We start from the raw sequence: 18898 nt of genomic DNA on the forward strand, positions 1-18898 counted from the left end.
ACAGCAATCTGAGGCCCCAAAGCTTGTCCAAAACTAACAGAGTGGAGATTTACACTTATTGAGATAATAGCATCGCACTAATGCAAGCCAAGAGGCCATTAGCCTATTTGGATTATAAAATATTCTATGTGCTGTGGAACAGAGAACATTGTTTTAGAAATGAATCCTAAGTTACCCCAGGCTTGCTGGCCCTTGAGTGCGGTATTATGGCCCAAGTCACAATAGCTCTTGGCCGCCATATGGAACTTTAGCGATTACCTCCTCAGAGGTTAACCAAGGGGTGCTGGGGTAGCAGGGCCCCATGGCTCAGGAACAAGCCAACCCTGGCTCACTGGCTCCAGTCGCAAGCCACTGTGAGGTGCTGGTGTTCATGAAGAGAGTCTACCCTGCGAGGCCTGGCTCTCCTCCGCGGTGGTCTCTCTGAGTCCCTGGGATGCCAGAGCTAGTCCAAGGACCAGGCAGGCTGGGGTGGCCCATGCGCCAAATCTCGGAGACAGGAACGAGGAGCCACGTGCTGCTTGACCCCAAGCTCCCAAGCTCTTCCGTGGACACAGCTCCTGCAGCGTGTGTCCTGAGCACCTTCACATGCGGATGTGCCTCCCAGCTTGCCGGCCCACCCATTTTGCTCTCTCGGGCTCTCGTAGGCCTTTCCACCTGTGAGCCCTTCATTAAACCAATGGATTGGCTGCTGGTGGACTTACAAGCACCACAGCAAGTTACTGAGAAGGAGGGTGCTGGGGGGGAGGTAGAGGAGGCCTATTCCCCTCCCCGACCCCACTCTGGGAGGAGTCATCTTCTCTACGGGAGCACTCCCCTCCCAGATTCTTATAAGGCTGATGGCACACTCCAGTCAGACTCATCGCCTTCATGTGGATAAGTACCACTTGCTGAAAAAAACTGTTTTTCCCCATTGAATAGTCTTGATGCTCTGGTTGAAAAACAATTGGCCATAGATGTATGGGTTTTTTTCTGGACTCTCTGGATTCCATTGGTCCCCATGCTTATCCTATGCCCATACTACACTATCTTGATGACTGAAGCTTTGTAGCAAGTTTTGAAATGGGAAATATGAGTCTCTAACTTTGTTCTTTTTCAAGTTTGTTTTGGCTATTCTGGGTTAAAAAGTTTTACAACACCTTCCATCCATGTTGTGAAACTTCCATCTCCATCTCTGTGAGATGCCCCATATAGAGAAGTAGAGAGAGCAGTGGATGTCAAAATAGCTTCACATTTATACTCTCTTTTCTCTGACTTGGTTATACTACTTTATTTTAAAATACAAAAGGATCTTTCTCCTTCTCTCTCTACATTTCCCTCCACTATCCCCATGGACTTGTACAGTATTTCTCTATTTGTAAAACCCAGACTCCATGTTCATATAAACATGGGAAAAGGCACCTATATTCCCTTTCTGCCAATGTCATACATCCTGGGCAAATTCTGAGATGATTCTAAAAGGCTAGAATCCCTTAGAGTCTTGTATTTCTCATAAAGAACAAGTTTAGTTTAGGGGCCAATTATTTCCATTTGGGGTTAATGTCATTAAGATGTTTAACTCTTTCTAGAGAATTGAAAAAAAAAATAGCGTACAGCAGTTACAAAGTGAGAACAAGAAGAAAATTATTTTAAGAGTCAGAGGCAATATACCTTTCTGAAAAAAAAATGCTGTCTCTTTTCTAACTGAAATCAAACAGAAATAAAGTTCTTAAACTATCTACCCTTCACAGATAAAATATTGTGTGGTCACAGACCCTGGAAACGATTGTGTATTTGAATTAGGTGCTTGGCAGAATATGAAGGTATATAAATGGGTGTCTCTCTCTGTGAACTGATTTTGCAGTCAATACTCAAATGCTTTTTGTTTCTGGTAAATACATTTCACTAAACTAAATCTAACAAGGGTTTTCAAAAAGGCTACAGAAAAGCATAAGGCAGCATGGATGGGCTGCTATACCGGCACAAGAGGTACCAGCAGCTCTCCGAAAAGGTATAAGCTTAACAGCTATATTAGGGGCAATAAAGTTGGTTCTAAGGGTCTTTTCTGCTTTAATTGGCTTTCTTAGAACATGCCAGAAGGCCCTCAGCAGCCACACAAGAGCAGAACACAAGCCCAGGCAAACCTGCCGCTTCAACTGCTCCCTAAATCCTTCCATCCTTGACGACAGGACTTCTCCTCCATAAAAGGAAGAAATCAAATTCTGGATGCAAGGCCTGTATTTAAAGAGGCACGGACTCGGGGCAGCTGTGAATCCTTTATCCCTTTTATCTTCCATAACAGAAACAGCCCTCGAGAAATTCTCAGAGATGAAAATAACTTCAGCTGAGAAACTTCAGTTGGGAGTGACTGCATGTGTTCAGCTGGACGGAAAACATTAAGAGATACGGCAAGTCTATAAACCCATAACTGAGTGGGATAACTGCATGAGATTAAAAAGTAGCACAGCTTTAATTTAGAAATGTATTCTCCAAATACCAAGCCAAGTGCAAACAGCAGAGAGCAGCATGAGATGAGGAGTTAATATTATTACCTAATCCTTGAAAATGAAAAAAAAAAAAAAAAGGCAACAATGTTACAGTTGCAACCCCAGTTGTAAGGTTAGGACTGATTTAGAGAAAAAAATAGAAATGTATTATTAGATTCTGTTTCATAGGATATCCAATAATATGGCAAACATTGGGATCGAATTTGATGACAAATAATGCTGGCCATGAGAAGCAGCAGGTGGTATGATGCCAAGCACGTTTGGGGCGTGTCTAATTATTAAAATATTCTGGAATAGCCTAGAGAGGTCAGTAGAGCTATTGACCATGTACTGTTTCACAATAACTGTGTAGACCCTGGGCTTGCTGCTCTGTGTCCACCTAAGCTTTTCTGCCTGAATTTTTTTTTTAAGATCCTCTTCTTCTTCCCAGCTCTGACCACACCACAGGGCTTTTTCAAGTGTGGGGGTGGATTTCCCCCAGAGATGGCAGCCACTGCATCCTAATGTCCTCTCCCCTCCACTGCTTCAGCCTGACCTTCACCCATGAAATTTTTCCTCGGGATCCTGCCTTTCTTCATTCTTTAGAAAATCACACTCCTGGAGACAAGGTCAAAGGAGCACGACCCGCTGAAAACCATTCTGCTTGGGAATGGCCTTCAACTGTGCATGGCAATCATTACGGGACCTGAAATAGCATTCTTCATCTCCACAGGCGGACATGAGCCTGAGAGGGACTAACACTACAGGAAGGTTTTAGTTCAACATGAACCAAGAGCATCCTAACAGCAACCACAGATCTGCTCTAACGTTACACAGAGAAGACCCTAGAACGTCTCCCCAAACCACTGACATATGATAAAGGGGCCTATGAGGTTTAGATACAGGTCTGTTAAAACACACGGAAGGTCTGGAGCCATGCCATCCTATACAGTAACCATGCCGCCTGTAGCTGGTGAACACTTGAAATGTGGCCAGGGTCACTGAGGGGCTGAATTTTACATTTTATTTAATTTTAATTAATTTAAATTTTAAATTTTAAAATGGAATGTGGTATAAAATATTTTTCTGTTAGACACAACCTTATTGCTTCAGTTGGACTACACTTGATTTTAACTGTTAGATCATGGAAGATATTAATGTCATAGTGCATGTTAGCACATGTATTATTTCTAGTCTTTAGTAATAATTTTTAAGACATCAATTGCATGTTGAAATACTACTTTTTATATACTGGGTTAAATAAAATATAATGTGAACATTAACTTCACTTCTTCCTTTTTCTTTCTTAATGTGGCTACGAGAAAGTTTTACCTTATATATGTGGCTTGCGTTATATTTTAATTGGATGGGGCTAATTTATGGGATAACTGAAGTCTTCAAATATAGAACAACAAATTTGTGGCAGATCTGGGAAGGAGAAGGATTGGGAGAGGGGTTACAATGCTGTTATTTCTTTGGTTTTTATCCAAGGATAATTTCTTTCAAACAACTGGGGAAACGGAAAATGTTTAAAGTTTGCATTTTTTATTGTGTAACAACAATGTTCAAAACTTTTCATATACTGCCAACTGGCCCTCCGCCCCTAAAATAAATTCTTAAGCTAGGGAAGAGAAGGACATTGTGTACAATGGTCCAGGGCAGGATTGTCTGACCTGCAACCCCAGACTCTTGGGAGAACTTGGAGCTATGGCAAACAGTCCCCAAATCCACATGGCCCAAGCAGCGTCTGTAGACTGAATAAATACCGTCTGGCTTATGCTGGCACTGGTCTTTCAAAAGTGTAGGCATTGCCATGATTAATAAAATATAAACTCACTTTAACATGTGACTGAATTCAGAGTAGTTAAGGGGTCATCATATATTCTCTCAATCAAAAGACTCAGAAGTCAGCTACGCACACCTGAAGCGTTGGGTCTTTGCTAGCTCATTTGGTGCCTTTGTTCAAATTAGAGCAGGGCAAGCCAGGGATTTCAGCCCCAACCCGTCCCCAAGGGTGCAACCTGCACCACAATACACTGCAGTCCTGATATATTTTGATTTGCAAAAAATTCTTCAAACTTGAAAAGGCTAAATTTGTACCCTAGAGAATGCTGTGGACAAAAAGTGCTGCCTCCCATTTCAGTAAACAATGAATGTTGCCCGGCATCAAGCCCTCAGCCACTGCAGCTGCCCCAGCGGTCTGCCCTGCGGGGATTCAGGACGGAGAGGAGCAGGAGACTGGCCTAGATAGCTAAGCTGCTTATCAAAGAAAAACTTCCGATAAGCCCAGACTCTTGCACCTTCCTATGCATAGAAAAGCACTAAAATTATATTGAGATATCTGGTTTTTGAGATTAGCAGTAATCTTTTGATGTTTGACTACATGGTTTTGTTTTCAGCAAAAACTCCTATATATTCTGGCTGCTCCCTTACCTTTTTGGAACAGTTCCTCAGCGCTGAGAGGCTGTCTCCTGAGCTATAGTCCCCAGCAAGTTCCCTAAATAAAACATAACTCTCAACTTTTAGGTTGAGTGTGTTTTTCAGTGGACAATACCCAACAACTCTTAAATAAGAAAGGGATGCTGCACCTCCCAGGAGCCCTGCCCTTGCCATCATCCTGGATCAGTGTCCCTGCTTTAGACCTGGAGGCTGGTGAGGTCTGCTTCTGTGGTCTCAGAGCTAGGGTTGGCCCACCACCACCACTAACATCATTTATCCCATGGGGACTGCAAACAGGGGCCTGTGGTCCCATGGCCCAAAAGGTTCTGGAATGAGCAAAGCAAAGTTGGAAGGAAGTTGGATCAGGATCCTCTGACCTTTAATTTAGGAATTCACAGCGTAGAGAAAAATATGCTATTTCTTCAAAATGTGTTAGGACTGGGGACTTCCCTGGTGGTGCAGTGGTTAAGAATTTACTTTCCAATGCAGGGGACATGGGTTCAATCCCTGGTCCGGGAAGATCCCACATACCACGGAGCAACTAAGCCCATGCGCCACAACTACTGAAGCCTACGCGCCTAGAGCCCGTGCTCCACAACAAGAGAAGCCACTGCCAGGAGAAGACCAGGCACAACAACAAAGAGTAGCCACTGCACGCCACAACTAGAGAAAGCCTGTGCAGCAACGAAGACCCAATGCAGCCAATAAATAAATAAATAAATTTATTTTTTAAAATGTGTTAGAACTTATTTACATTTAGAACAGAATTTCTCAACCTCCACACTCCTGACATGTTGATAATTCTTTGTCATGGGCTGTCCTGTACATTGTAAGATGTTTAGCAGAATCTCTGGCCTGTATCCCCTATATGCCAACAGCATGCCCCTCACAGTTGCAACAATCAAAACATCCCCAAATATCCCCTAAAAGGTAAAATTGCTCCGGTTGAGAATCACTGATTTAGAATATCGAAACACTTGTGGCCTTAGCTAATTTTCACAATTTACATATTATAGCTGTGAGTACATGGACTTCAGAATCTGACATATCTGGATTCAAATCCTGGTCCACTAGCTATGTGACCTGGAGCAAGTTACTTAAGATCTCTGCTCCTCAATTTCCTCACCTGTAAAATGGAGCAATAACTGGGCTGTTTTCATAGAGATGTTGTGAGGATTAATAAGACAAACCTTTTAATAGGCGAAGGTAAATATCAGCTAATACACTCCCAAGCTCCTTTTTATACGGGTCTAATACCCGATATTTGTGGATTTACTCTAATGTCAAGGCTGCCTCTGGTCTCTGTGTTACTGTGGCAGCTAAGAACCCCTGAAGTCCGAGTACCAGGGTTCTAACTCCAGATGCAGTCTGGAATGCATTGCTAAACCTCTGAAACCACAGTTTTTCATCTATTTTTAAAGTGAGAGATAATGAAAGACTCTCCCTTGCGGGGCTGTTGTGGGAATGAAATGACATATTCAGAGGCTGAGCTTATTAACCATTGTTAGGTGCTGCAAGGCTGCACGTGAACGCACAAAGAAGCAAAGGGAGGTGTTTTATAAAATTCCAAGAAAATCAGAGTTTTCCTCCACCTTCCTCCCCCACTGCTGCCCTGTCCCTCCCCAACCCTGAGTAAATTTTCTGGAACTCCAAAGCCCTCATACCTCATCTTGGGAACACCTATGGGGTCACACCAGTTCCTCCTGGCTATCTACTGGGGATCCTCTTCCTGTTCCCAGAGGTTCTCCTCAGTCTCGTGGGCTGCGCTGTTGCCAGGTCCACTCTGACGACCCCTAGGCTCTTACTGTGTTGAAGCCAGACTTTTCTTCCTGCCACAATCATGCTGAAGTGGAGGCAATGCCCTTCCCTCACCAGTATTGCCGTCTGTGATCCGGCCACAGATTCTCTGCCAAGTCTCAATTTCCTCACCTGCAAAACAGGGCAATTCAAGCATCCCTTTCTCCAGGAAGCCCCACCTCCCTCAGGACCACAGGTGCTCCTCATTCCTGCTATGCTGGGCATTCCTCTATCCCTGTAATTCCATCTCCCTTTAAAATAAACCTGTTTCTTCTTCTAAACCATGAACTCCCTGAGGTCAAGGACTATGTCCTATTCACAATTATATCCCGTAACGTAATTCCTGCCATAAGACAGATCCTCAATAAACATTTGTTGAATTAACGAGTGGGAGAGAGTAGGACATATGATCATGTTCAAAACTCTAAGGCTTTGACAGGCTGGGATTTTCTTCCCTTCTCACCCTTCTCTTGCCTTCATTTCCCAGATATTTGCTGGGAAAATATCTTTTGTATGATGAAGCAGAGACTGACACTCAGTTAGCACAGTAACTCATGGATGCTATGCTGTGAAAAGTGGTTAATGCTTGCAAGATAAATGTGAATTTGAGTTGGGAGATTTGGTTTCTCTGGGGAAAACGTAAAGATTCTACTGCTGCCCCTTCAGACTGAAAGGACTCATCTGAGCACAGAGGGCCCTGGGAAGGGCTGTCCGAGGGCAGAGGACTGTGGGTGAGAAGGGAAACCCCAGTTAGCCTCCAGGGTGGGCTGCAATATGGACAGGTAGTGCCCTGATGGGAAAGGAAGCAAGAATCTGTTATCATCCTCTGGGCTCCTTGAATCTTCAAAAGCACCTAAGAGTAAGGTACCTCAAGCCCCCCACAGTTACTCCCAACAAAATAACTTGACCTAATTAAGAGGGTACATTAAGAAAACAAAGTTGATATTGTGGTTTACCTGCTGTGGTTCAGAACTACGAGGCTGCCCTTGTGGGCTATCCATAGAATGAAGGTTTGATTGACACTCTCCAATCTGGGAGACCACAATTCCAGCCCTACTGGCACAATTTACAGCCAGGTCAAAACTCAGATGACTGGGTCACCGTATCCCCCCAACTTGGAAAAATGAGACGTTTTATCACTGTGTGTCAACTAGATGGACTAAAGCATCACGGTGTCACTGCCATGGCAAGGACAACAGAATCAGAAATGGATGCTCACATGAACCCAGCCAATAATTTGCAGCATGACCTTTTTTAAGTCACAACTTTCCCAGACTTCAATTCTCTGACCTGTTCAAGGGGCCTATTACTACTAGTTATATTGAGTCCACAGGGATGTTGTAGAGATAAAATGAGACCTTAGATTAAAAAACATGCCAAACATGCTGTGCACATTCAAGATACTTTTGTTACCAATTTGTTAAATAACTACTGTGTGGCAGAGATAGGATCAAGACGGCGGAGGAGGAGGACGTGGGCTCCCTCCCTCTCGCAGGAGCACCGGAATTACAACTAACTGCTGAACAACCATCCACAGAAAGACCCTGGAACTCACCAAAAGAGACACCCCACAGCCAGAGACAAAGGAGAAGCCGCAATGAGACGGTAGGAGGGGCGCAATCGCGTTACAATCAAATCCCATAAATGCTGGGTGGGTGACTCACAAGCTGGAGAACAGTTAGACTGCAGAAGTCCACCCAGTAAAGTGAGGGTTCTGAGCCCCACGTCAGGCTTCCCAACCTGGGAGTCCAGCAACGGGAGGAGGAATCCCCAGAGAATCAGACTCTGAAAGCCAGCGGGATTTGATTGCAGGACCTCCACAGGACTGGGGAAAACAGAGACTCCACTCTTGGAGGGCACACAAAAAAATGTGCTCACCAGGACCCAGGGGGAAGTAGCGGTGACCCCACAGGAGACTGAACCAGATCTAACTGCTGGTGTTGGAGGGTTGCCTGCAGAGGTGGCGGGCAGCTTTGGCTCACCGAGGAGACAAGGGCACTGGCAACAGGGGTTCTGGGAAGTGCTCATTGGTGTGAACCCTCCCAGAGTCCACCATTAGCCCCACCAAAGAGCCTGTAAGCTCCAGTGCTAAGTAGCCTCAGGCCAAACAACCAACAAGGTGTGAACACAGCCCCACCCATTAGCAGACAAACAGATTAAAGTTTTACTGAGCTCTGCCCACCAAATCGGATTAAAGTCTTACTGAGCACCACCCACCCAGCCCTACCCACCATCAGTCCCTCCCATCAGGAACCATGCACAAGCCTCCTAGATAGCTTCCTCCACAAGAGGGCAGACAGCAGTATCAAGCAGTATCAAGCAGTATCAGCAGTATTTTGTCTTGTGGAACTGAAAACCACAGCCACAGAAAGATAGAGAAAATGAAAAAGCAGAGGACTTTGTACCAGATGAAGGGACAGGATAAAACCCCAGGAAAACAATTCAATGAAGAGGAGATAGGCACCCTTACAGAAAAAGAATTCAGAATAATGATAATGAAGATGATCCAGGACTTTGAAAAAAGACTGGATGCAAAGATCGAAAAGTTTACCAAAGACCGAGAAGAATTAAAGAGCAAACAAACAGAGATATGCAACACAATAAGTGAAATGAAAACTACACTAGAAGGAACCAACAGCAGATTAACTGAGGCAGAAGGGCAAATAAGTGACCTGGAAGACAGAATGGTGAAAATCACTGATGTGGAAAAGAGTAAGGAAAAAAGAATGAAAAGAACTGAAGAGAGCTTAAGAGACCTCTGGGACAACATTAAACGCACCAACATTCACATTATAGGGGTCCCAGAAGGAGAAGAGAGAGAGAAAGGACCCGAGAAAATACTGGAAGAGATTATAGTTGAAAACTTCCCTAACATGGGAAAGGAAATAGCTACCCAAGTGCAGGAAGTGCAGAGAGTCCCAGGAAGGAGAAACCTAAGGAGAAACACACCAAGACATATAGTAGTCAAGCTGACAAAAATGAAAGACAGAGAAATGTTATTAAAAGCAACAAGGAAAAAACAACAAATAACATACAAGGGAACTTCCATAAGGGTAACAACTGATTTCTCAGCAGAAACTCTGCAGGCCAGAAGGGAGTGGCATGATATATTTCAAGTGATGAAAGGGAAGAACCTACAACCAAGAATACTCTACCCAGCAAGGATCTCATTCAGATTCGATGGAGAAATCAAAAGCTTTACAGACAAGCAACAGCTAAGAGAATTCAGCACCACCAAACCAGCCCTACAGCAAATGCTAAAGGAACTTCTCTAAGTGGGAAACATAAGAGAAGAAAAGGATCTACAAAAACAACAACAAAACAATTAAGAAAATGGTAAGAGGAACATACATATCGATAATGACCTTGAATGTAAATGGACTAAATGCACCAACCAAAAGACACAGACTGGATGAATGGATACAAAAACAAGACCCATATATATGCTGTCTCCAAGAGACCCACTTCAGACCTAGGGACACATACAGACGGAAAGTGAGGGAATGGAAAAAGATATTCCATGCAAATGAAAATCAAAAGAAAGCTGGAGTAGCAATACTCATATCAGATAAAAGACTTTAAAATAAAAAATGTTACAAGAGACAAGAAAGGACATTACATAAAGATCAAGGGATCCATCCAAGAGGAGATAACAATTATAAATATATATGCACCCAATATAGGAGCCTCTCAACACATAAGGCAAATGCTAACAACTATGAAAGAGGAACTGCAAGGCAGAAATAGAGACACAGGGGTAGAGAACAAACACATGGACACCAAGTGGGGAAAGCGGGGAGGGTTAGGGGGAAATGAATTGGGAGATTGGGATACCAAATTGTACACTCTAAATATATGCTGCTTATTGTCTGTTAACTGTATCTCAATAAAAGTTCTTAAAAAAAAATCCTAATGTGTGTAGGTTTCTATTCATTCAATGGACTGCATAGTAAGTGTGGAATTGCAACAGTTGCTGGAGTGCTGGTGGAGAACCAAGGGCAGCGGGCAAGAGGAAGGAACATGAAAACCAGAAAGATGTGCTCCATGGCCTTGAGGCTCTCCCTGCAGCCCAGGAGAGACAAAAGCACACACAGCAATCCATCTCAGGTGGAATGTGTTAAACACCAAAGAAAACAAAGTATTTCTGGGGAACAGCTTTCTTCTCACCAAGCAGACCACCATTATTCACAACCAGCAAACACTGACCTCTCGGGAAGCTGAGGAGGTATGCGGATTTGGGGTGGTAAGCTCTCTTCTCTACAGTTTTTTCTTCTGATGTAAATCAAATCCAAATTTAGGCTAGTTGAGCGAGACGGTCTTGCAGCTGTTTGGACAACATTATGGCCAGAAGGTCTGATTCAAAAAAATTTTTTTTAATTTTAAAACCTGTTTGTCAAGCAGAGATAAAAGTCAGCAGCAGCAAGCCCATCACAGACACACAAGATGCTACCCACGTAACTTTCAGCGATGCTCTCCAGGCTGGACCCAAACATACACCTGCATAAATAGAAAAATAGAGAATGTGTGTTCAAGGGCTGGAAGCTGAAGGGAACAAAGAAAGGCTGTTTGGGAGAAGCGCAGCAGCTGCTTGCAAAATAGCCTTTCCTCTGAGGCCCAGGGAAGACAGCACAGAAAGTACGGCTCATCTGCTCCACGACTTGGCGCTCACTTGGCCTCAAGAGTATCCACAGTCCTTGGGACTAACCCAAGGCTTCAGCAAAGACCAGCAAAGTGAAAGGTGGGAAACACTCCCCATTACCCTGCCACAAATACTTTCACATCCCGGTCATTTCAGATACGGGGCTTCTTGCCACTTCCTGCTCATCAAAAGATGACTCCAGGCTCAGACATCTTGGTCAGAAACTTTGTTCCCTAAGTTCCTCCCTGAGTTTTTGTTTGCTTGGTTTCACTTTTTAATTTCCATCTAGTCTCCAAAGGCTGCCCTAAACAGTGCTCCCTCTCGGGTGTGCTCAGGACCGTTTATGAATGAAAGTCTTACGCATCCCTTGATTGTCCGTCAGTCAAGCTATTAGCAGGGACTGATATATCATAAATGTCAACTGTGGGGCATTCATTCAACTGAACACATATTAGTCCTTTCCTGCATTCCTTCAGTTATTTTAAGGAATCACCCTTTTGTTCTAAAGTCGTGTATCAGCTGGGACCGAGGCTTGCACATGGCTTTGGAAGCATGTTCTCTGGGCCTCTGTTACTCTCTTCCTCACTCTCATGCACACCACTATTCCAGAAAGCTGGCTTCTAGAACAGTGTCTAGAAAACGCATAGTGCTTGCACATACACACCAAGCCCCCAGACTTTTCATTCCGATTGAATGAAAGAGCCTCAATGTTTGCTGGATTCGTTTCCTATGGCTACTGTCCCAAGTTATCACAAACTTGGTGGCGGAAGGGTCAGAATCTAAAAGCAGTTGTCCGTCAGGTGAGGCTTCCTCTGGAGGCTCTAGGGGAGAACGCTTTTCCTTGCCTTTTCCAGTTTCTAGAGTTGCATTCTTTGGCTTGTGGTCCCTTGTTGCATCTTCAAAGCCAGCAGTGCAGCATCATAATTCAATGTCATATTTCCTTCTTCTACTGAATCAAATTTCCCTCTGTTTCCCTCTTATAAGCACGCTTGTGACGGCATTTAGAGGCCACCCTGTTATCCAGGATAATCTCATCAACTCAGTCTCCTTAATTGAATCATATCTGCAAAGTCTCTTTTGACACACAAGGGAACATTCATCAATTTCAGGGGGTAGGACCTAGACACCTTTGGGAGCCACCATTCAGCCTGTCATACTGGCAAACGCAGCTGCCTTCTGCTGTGGATCTGAAATGCTGTTCAAGAAAGGTGCTGCATCCCTGGGTTCCTGCTGCCTATTTTGGATCCAGGATAACCCACTGTTAAGTAACTGAGGAAGAAGCAGTAAAAATCTAAGCAGAATCAGGGCAGAAAGCCCTTCAATGTCAATTATAGCAGGGCCTCACTTAAAACAAAGAAACAAAACCCTCCATTTAATCATCCCGGGGTTCTAGGTTTGCAGGCACCAGGAGAAGGATTTGGAAATGTCCCAGAAGCAGAGACCACACTCCAGGCTCACTTCTAACACGTGCGAGGACGGCGCAAGCGTGTATCTAGAATATTAAAAAATGCAAATCAAGACAACATAATATTAAGTAAAATGTGTTCTCTTCTCCTACATCGTCCAACAGACCTTCACAACGACATGAAAGCCATACTTGCATTTAGGAAATTTGGACTTCCCATGTTCTCTCAGGAAACTCTGAGAGGGTGTGTGAAGAGATGGCCACAGTCTCCAGCCCCTTCTCTTCCCACCTCCCACCAGTGCTTTCAGGGGCTCACAACACCTGCGGACACGCCAACCCACATTTCCTAAGTGCCATCCTCACTTCCTCATAAAAAGCTGCCCATTGGCTGCCCTCAATCCCAGGGTCGGTTCCCCAGCAGGACTACCCACCCTTAGAGGAGCAAACAGAGAACGAGGGCTGGGCAGGCCCGGGCTTGGGGTCACCTGTGCAGGGAACTCAGGGTTCCAGATACCCATGTCATGAGTTGCAACCATGCTTCTCTGGGCAAGAACTATTTTTTGTCAAGTTTTTAAAATGTCCTCTCCACTATGGATTGATACTTTTACAAAATACAACTTAAACGTTTGAGAAGTGTCAAACGGCTACAGAAAGTCCTGAATAATGACTCTTATCTAGCTTATCATGGACCAGCAGCACACAGACCACACTTTGTGTACCACTGGATGAGAAGATAAAGATAGGTGTTCTATGCCACATCTCAAATCACCACACATTTAGTGGCTTACAACAACAGACATTTATTATCTGGACTTTCCAGGGGCCAAGAGTCCAAGCATGGTTTAGCTGAGTCTTTTGCTCCAGGTCTTACTAGGTGGCAGCCAGAGGGACTTGCCTGGTGGTCCAAAAGTAAAGGATCTGCCTTGCATTCACAGGATGCGGGTTCGACCCCTGGTCGGGGAACTAAGATCCCACATGCCTCGGCGCAACTAAGCCTGCATGCCGCAACTACTGAGCTCACGTGCCTCAACTAGAGAGCCTGCATGCCGCAAACTACAGAGCCCACATGCTCTGGAATCCATGCGCCACAACGACACAACTCCACTCTCCCTGGAGCTTGCATGCAACAACTAGAGAGAAGCCCACATGCCACAACGGAAGATGTCTCACGCTGCAACTAAGACCTGACGCAGCCAAAAACAAAAAAAGTGTCAGCCAGAGCTGGGGTCTTATCTGAGGTTCCAAGCTCACTGGTTGTTGGCAGAATTCCGTTCCTTGTGGCTGCAGAACTATTGGAAACTTGCTTCTTTAAGGCCAGTAGGAGAATCTCTCTTGTCAGAAAAGGCTCAGTCCCTCTTTTAAGGGACTTCACCTAATCAAGGCAGGCTCATCAGAAACCACCTCTCTTTCGATTAACTGACAGTCAACTGTTTAGGAACTATAATTATATCTTCCAAATGCCTTTACCATATAACACAACCTGATCACAGGAGTGACATCCATTATACTAACAGGTTCCACCACAAGGAGAGGGGAAGATACTGGGGATGGGAATCTTAGGTAGCATCTTAGAATTCTTCCTTACCACAGTGGACTGAAGGTGGTGACATCCTCTGGCCCTGTGGACTCTTGTCTTCATGGTGAGAGGAAGGCCAGGGTATGAACTTGGAAAGCTCAGGGCCTGGGGCAGAGGCCCCTCACCCCTGAGAGAGGTAGTGCACCGCCCACAATAGCTTAGGATTAGAACTATGACAACATTCCCCTCAGGTAGCCCAGACTCCCATGCTGAAAGACTCTCCTCTGCTCACTTGCTTTCCTGCCCATATTTCTTGCCTCCCCTTCACCTTAGTACTACTTATGGACAGACAGGCTTTTCACAGTTGTATTAAATCCATATTTTGTAATTCTGGACTTACCAACAGTTGGCTGCTTGGAGATTAACATATTATCAGGAAACACCAGAAAGCTCCAATTCCCTTTTTATCAGGAGCTGAGAGTTGATCTGGGCTCCTTGCTTGCATCACTGTGCAGTCCTAGAGGTTACTGCAGGACCAGCCTAGGAGCATCATTCTGATTCAAAGCATGGGAATATAGCTACATAGGCCATGAGATTCTAATGCAAAATGACTGATTTATTAAAACAAACTAACAAAGTTATACATGCAAGTGAGTTTTAGTATCCTGAGGAGACCATACTCTAATACTAACAAGACTGCCATTGCATAAATCATTTCTGGAATTCTTCTTTGGGAAGAATCTTCGAAAGCCTGTGACATGCTCTACTTAATAACCCAGTGGTGGCAAATCTTCATCTATTGATAGTGCATTTAATTTGGGGGAAGAATCATGTCATTCAGACCCAAAGGTCATGATTGATTAATTTGTTGGTAATCTAGCTGAATTATGAAAAATTCATAATTTTCACAATGAATTTTGCTCAAACTGTAAATGTACTCCCAAAGTAGCATGTACAGTGACCAAATTATTGTGAATAAGATTGTAGCCTACCAAAGTGACCACCGTGGAGAATAACGTAACAATTAGTGCTTTATAGTTTACAAGGGGACTATCACATACCTATCTATGAGATAGAAAGTGGAACTGTTTTTATGACTAATTACCATTAAAGAAACTAAGGTACATAGAAAGTGTTTTCACAAGATCTCATCGCTGGTAAAAGACAGAGCCCTCAAGCTCAAGTCTTTAAATTCCAAGTCCAAGGGTCTTACCATGAGGCCAGGAAGAGCAGTTATATAACATTTGTGTTTCCACGCTCCCCACCCAGGTGTAAGGCAGACCTTACCGTAGATCTGACAAGGCATTCTCTCTTGCTGAGCTAGATTCAGCCTCAGAATCCCCAACACAGCTCTTTAGGGGACCAAACCAATGAAGTTGGGGTACTCTATTTATCCTTTTGCATTATACCACGTTGAAGAGGACAGCACTCATTTGAATGTACAATGTACAATTTCTGGTATGTCTGTTTAAACATTAAAGTCCTTACTTATTATTAGAACCACATAACATGTCAATTAATTCTTTGGCTCTTAGTATTTGTTCCAAGCCATGAAACTTTAGGATTGATTGCGACATAGTAAAGCTGGGTGTTCTCCATAGTTCATATTCCTCTTCAGAGATCCTCTAAAGAGCTATACAAGTCTGCCTACACAAACAGACAAACCTCGGAAGATGTTCTCGTCTCCCCAAGCTAATTACATCTCTAGTTGATTAACTAAGGAGCCACAGCCCGACATGAAACCAATACCATATAAAATGGTGTAACTACCTGGCTTTTGGAATTTTAGGCTGTGTCTGTTTCCGTGTAAAAGAGTTTGTTTAAATCAAATGCTTTGTTTTGTTTTGAAATTTGAGTTTAGTAAAGCAATCTGATAGCTTTGTTGATGGTCTTCCTAAGGTCTCAACTGAAGCCGACTTTCATTTTCAAACTGCCAACTAGCTATTTTAACTTCATGCTTTTAACAATAAATCTGTTTCTTAAAGGGTGCCTGGGACTCCTGCATTAGATTCATCTAGGATATTTTTTAGTACCCTAGATATTATCTGTTATCTACAGGTATTTCTCAGGAATATGTTAATATATTCTTATTTAACAAGTTCTCCAGATGATTCTTAAATTATCTTATGGTTTAAGAACCATTTCAGGGTCTACTTCCAGTTAAAATGTAGACAATTGTGAAACACTGTTGCTCTTGCCAAGGGAAAAAAATGTATATATGTCCATATCTAAATCTATATAGTCACTGAAAATTGAAGATAGAAGAAAAACTCATCAAAGAAGCTGGGGGTGTGTAGGGGAGACACTTTACATTTCAGGGAAGAGGGGAGCAGAGACATGGATGATAGCTGATTTCTAATCAGAAATAATAGGATCCAGAAGATAATGGAATAACATCATTAGAGTGATGAAAGATAAAATAACAAATGTCAACCTAGAATTCTACATCCAGAGAAAACATATTCCAAATGAGGGTTAAATAAAGACATTTTCAAACAAAGAAAAATCTGAGAAATTGTGTTACAAACAGATCCAAAGTACAAGAAATGCGCTATTTGGTTTACATTGCTATAATCTCTAGAGGTTTTTGTAAGAAAAAGGGAAGTTATCTGAGATAGAAGCCTGAATGTATAGCATTGGAATGAAGGAATGAAAAGCACTGGAAAAAGTAAATATGTGGGAAAATATGAAAGACTATATTTCATTTTTTAAATTTTTATAAGATGTTTGAATGTTTAAATAAAAACAATAACAAATATTGTGGAGTTTATAACATATGTAGAAACAAAACACGACAAAATAGCACTAAGGAATGAAATTACAGTGTTTAAGGTTATTACTTTGTCCATGAAATGCTATAATATTTATTCAGTGTAGATAATGATATATTAAGGTTGCATATTGAAAGCACTAGAGCAATCATTTAAAAAAATAAAAATAAACAGGCATGGCTAAGAACCAATAAAGGAGGTAAAAGAAGTATGAAAATAACAATCTAAGAGAAAGCAAGAAAGAAGGAACAAAGAAGCAAAAAACACTAGACAGACAACAAAGCAAGATGATTCATAAAGTTAGCCTATCAAATTACATCAAATATAAGAGAATAAACACTTCAATTAAAAGGTAGAGAGAAGACTCCACACTGCCACTGCAGGGGGCACAGGTTTGATCCCTGATGGGGGAACTAAGATCCTGCATGCCACATGGTGAGGCCAGAAAAAAAAAAAAAAGAAGTAGAGATTTTTAGATTGGATAAAAAAGTGACAGCCATCTATGTGCCATTTATGACATGCATTTTATTCTGCTGGGTTTTTTTAAGAAGGAATTTGATAATTTTGTTCAAATCTTTTATATCTTCACTTATCTTTTGTATTCTTACTGATTTTCTTTTTTCTACTTGTTCTGTCAAATTACTGCAAGAGAACTGTTGAAATATCCAACTCAAACTATTTCCCTATTCTCCTGTCAGTTCTATCAGTTTTTGTTTCCCGTATTTCAAAGCTCTGTTATTAGGTAATGCATATTAAAGATTGTTACATACTTCTGATAAATTGATCTCTTTATTATTATGAAACATTCCTCTTTAGCCCTGATAAATTTCTTGTTATGAATTTGATTTTATCTAATATTAATATACTTATTCCATCTTTCCCTTGTTTAGAATTTGATTGTGTTGCCATCTTTTGATTTTAATCAATCTATGTCTTTATATACACAACATATATTGAATCTTGTTTTTTTAATCCAACCTGACAATATCTGAATTTTTTTTTACTATGATATCTTAAACTTATTTACTTATTGAAGTATAGTTGATTTACAATTTTATGTTAATTTCAGGTATACAGCATAGAGATTCAGTATTATTTTTTTTTAGATTCTACTCCATTAAAAGTTAGTACGGGCTTCCTAGGTGGTGCAGTGGTTAAGAATCCACCTGCCAATGCAGGGGACACGGGTTTGATCCCATGCCCCAGAAAGATACCACATGCCATGAAGCAACTAAGCCTGTGTGCCACAACTATTGAACCTGCGCCCTAGAGCCCATGAGCCACACCTGTTGAGCCCATGTGCCACAACTACTGAAGCCCACGCACCTAGAACCTGTGCTCCGCAACAAGAGAAGCCACCACAATGAGAAGCCCACAGTACACCACAATGAAGAGAAGCCCACGCTCTCTGCAACTAGAGAAAGCCCATGTGCAGCAACGAAGACCCAACATAGCCAATAAAAAATAAATTGATTTTTTAAAAAGTTATTACAAGATGATGGCTATAATTCCCTGTGCTATACAAAATATCCTTGCTGCTTCTCTATTACATACATAGTAGTGTGTACCTCTTAATCCCTAACTGCCCCTCCCCTTTCCTCTTCCCTGTAGTAAATACTAGTTTGTTTCCTATAGCTGTGAGTCTGTTTCTGTTTTGCGTAGTCTTTTGTTATCATTTCTGTCCTACTAGCCTGATTATTTTTTATTAAACCTCAATAAATTTTTTTTAAAATTGCATTATTTTTTAGATTCCACTTACGTTATATCACACAGTATTTATCTTTGTCTGACTTGTTTCACAAAGCATGATATTCTCTAGGTCCATCCACGTTGATGCAAACGGCAGCATTTCATTGTTTTCTATGGGTG

Source organism: Hippopotamus amphibius, chromosome 7, assembly GCF_030028045.1.
Source record: "Hippopotamus amphibius kiboko isolate mHipAmp2 chromosome 7, mHipAmp2.hap2, whole genome shotgun sequence".
Classification (NCBI taxonomy): Eukaryota; Metazoa; Chordata; class Mammalia; order Artiodactyla; family Hippopotamidae; genus Hippopotamus; species Hippopotamus amphibius.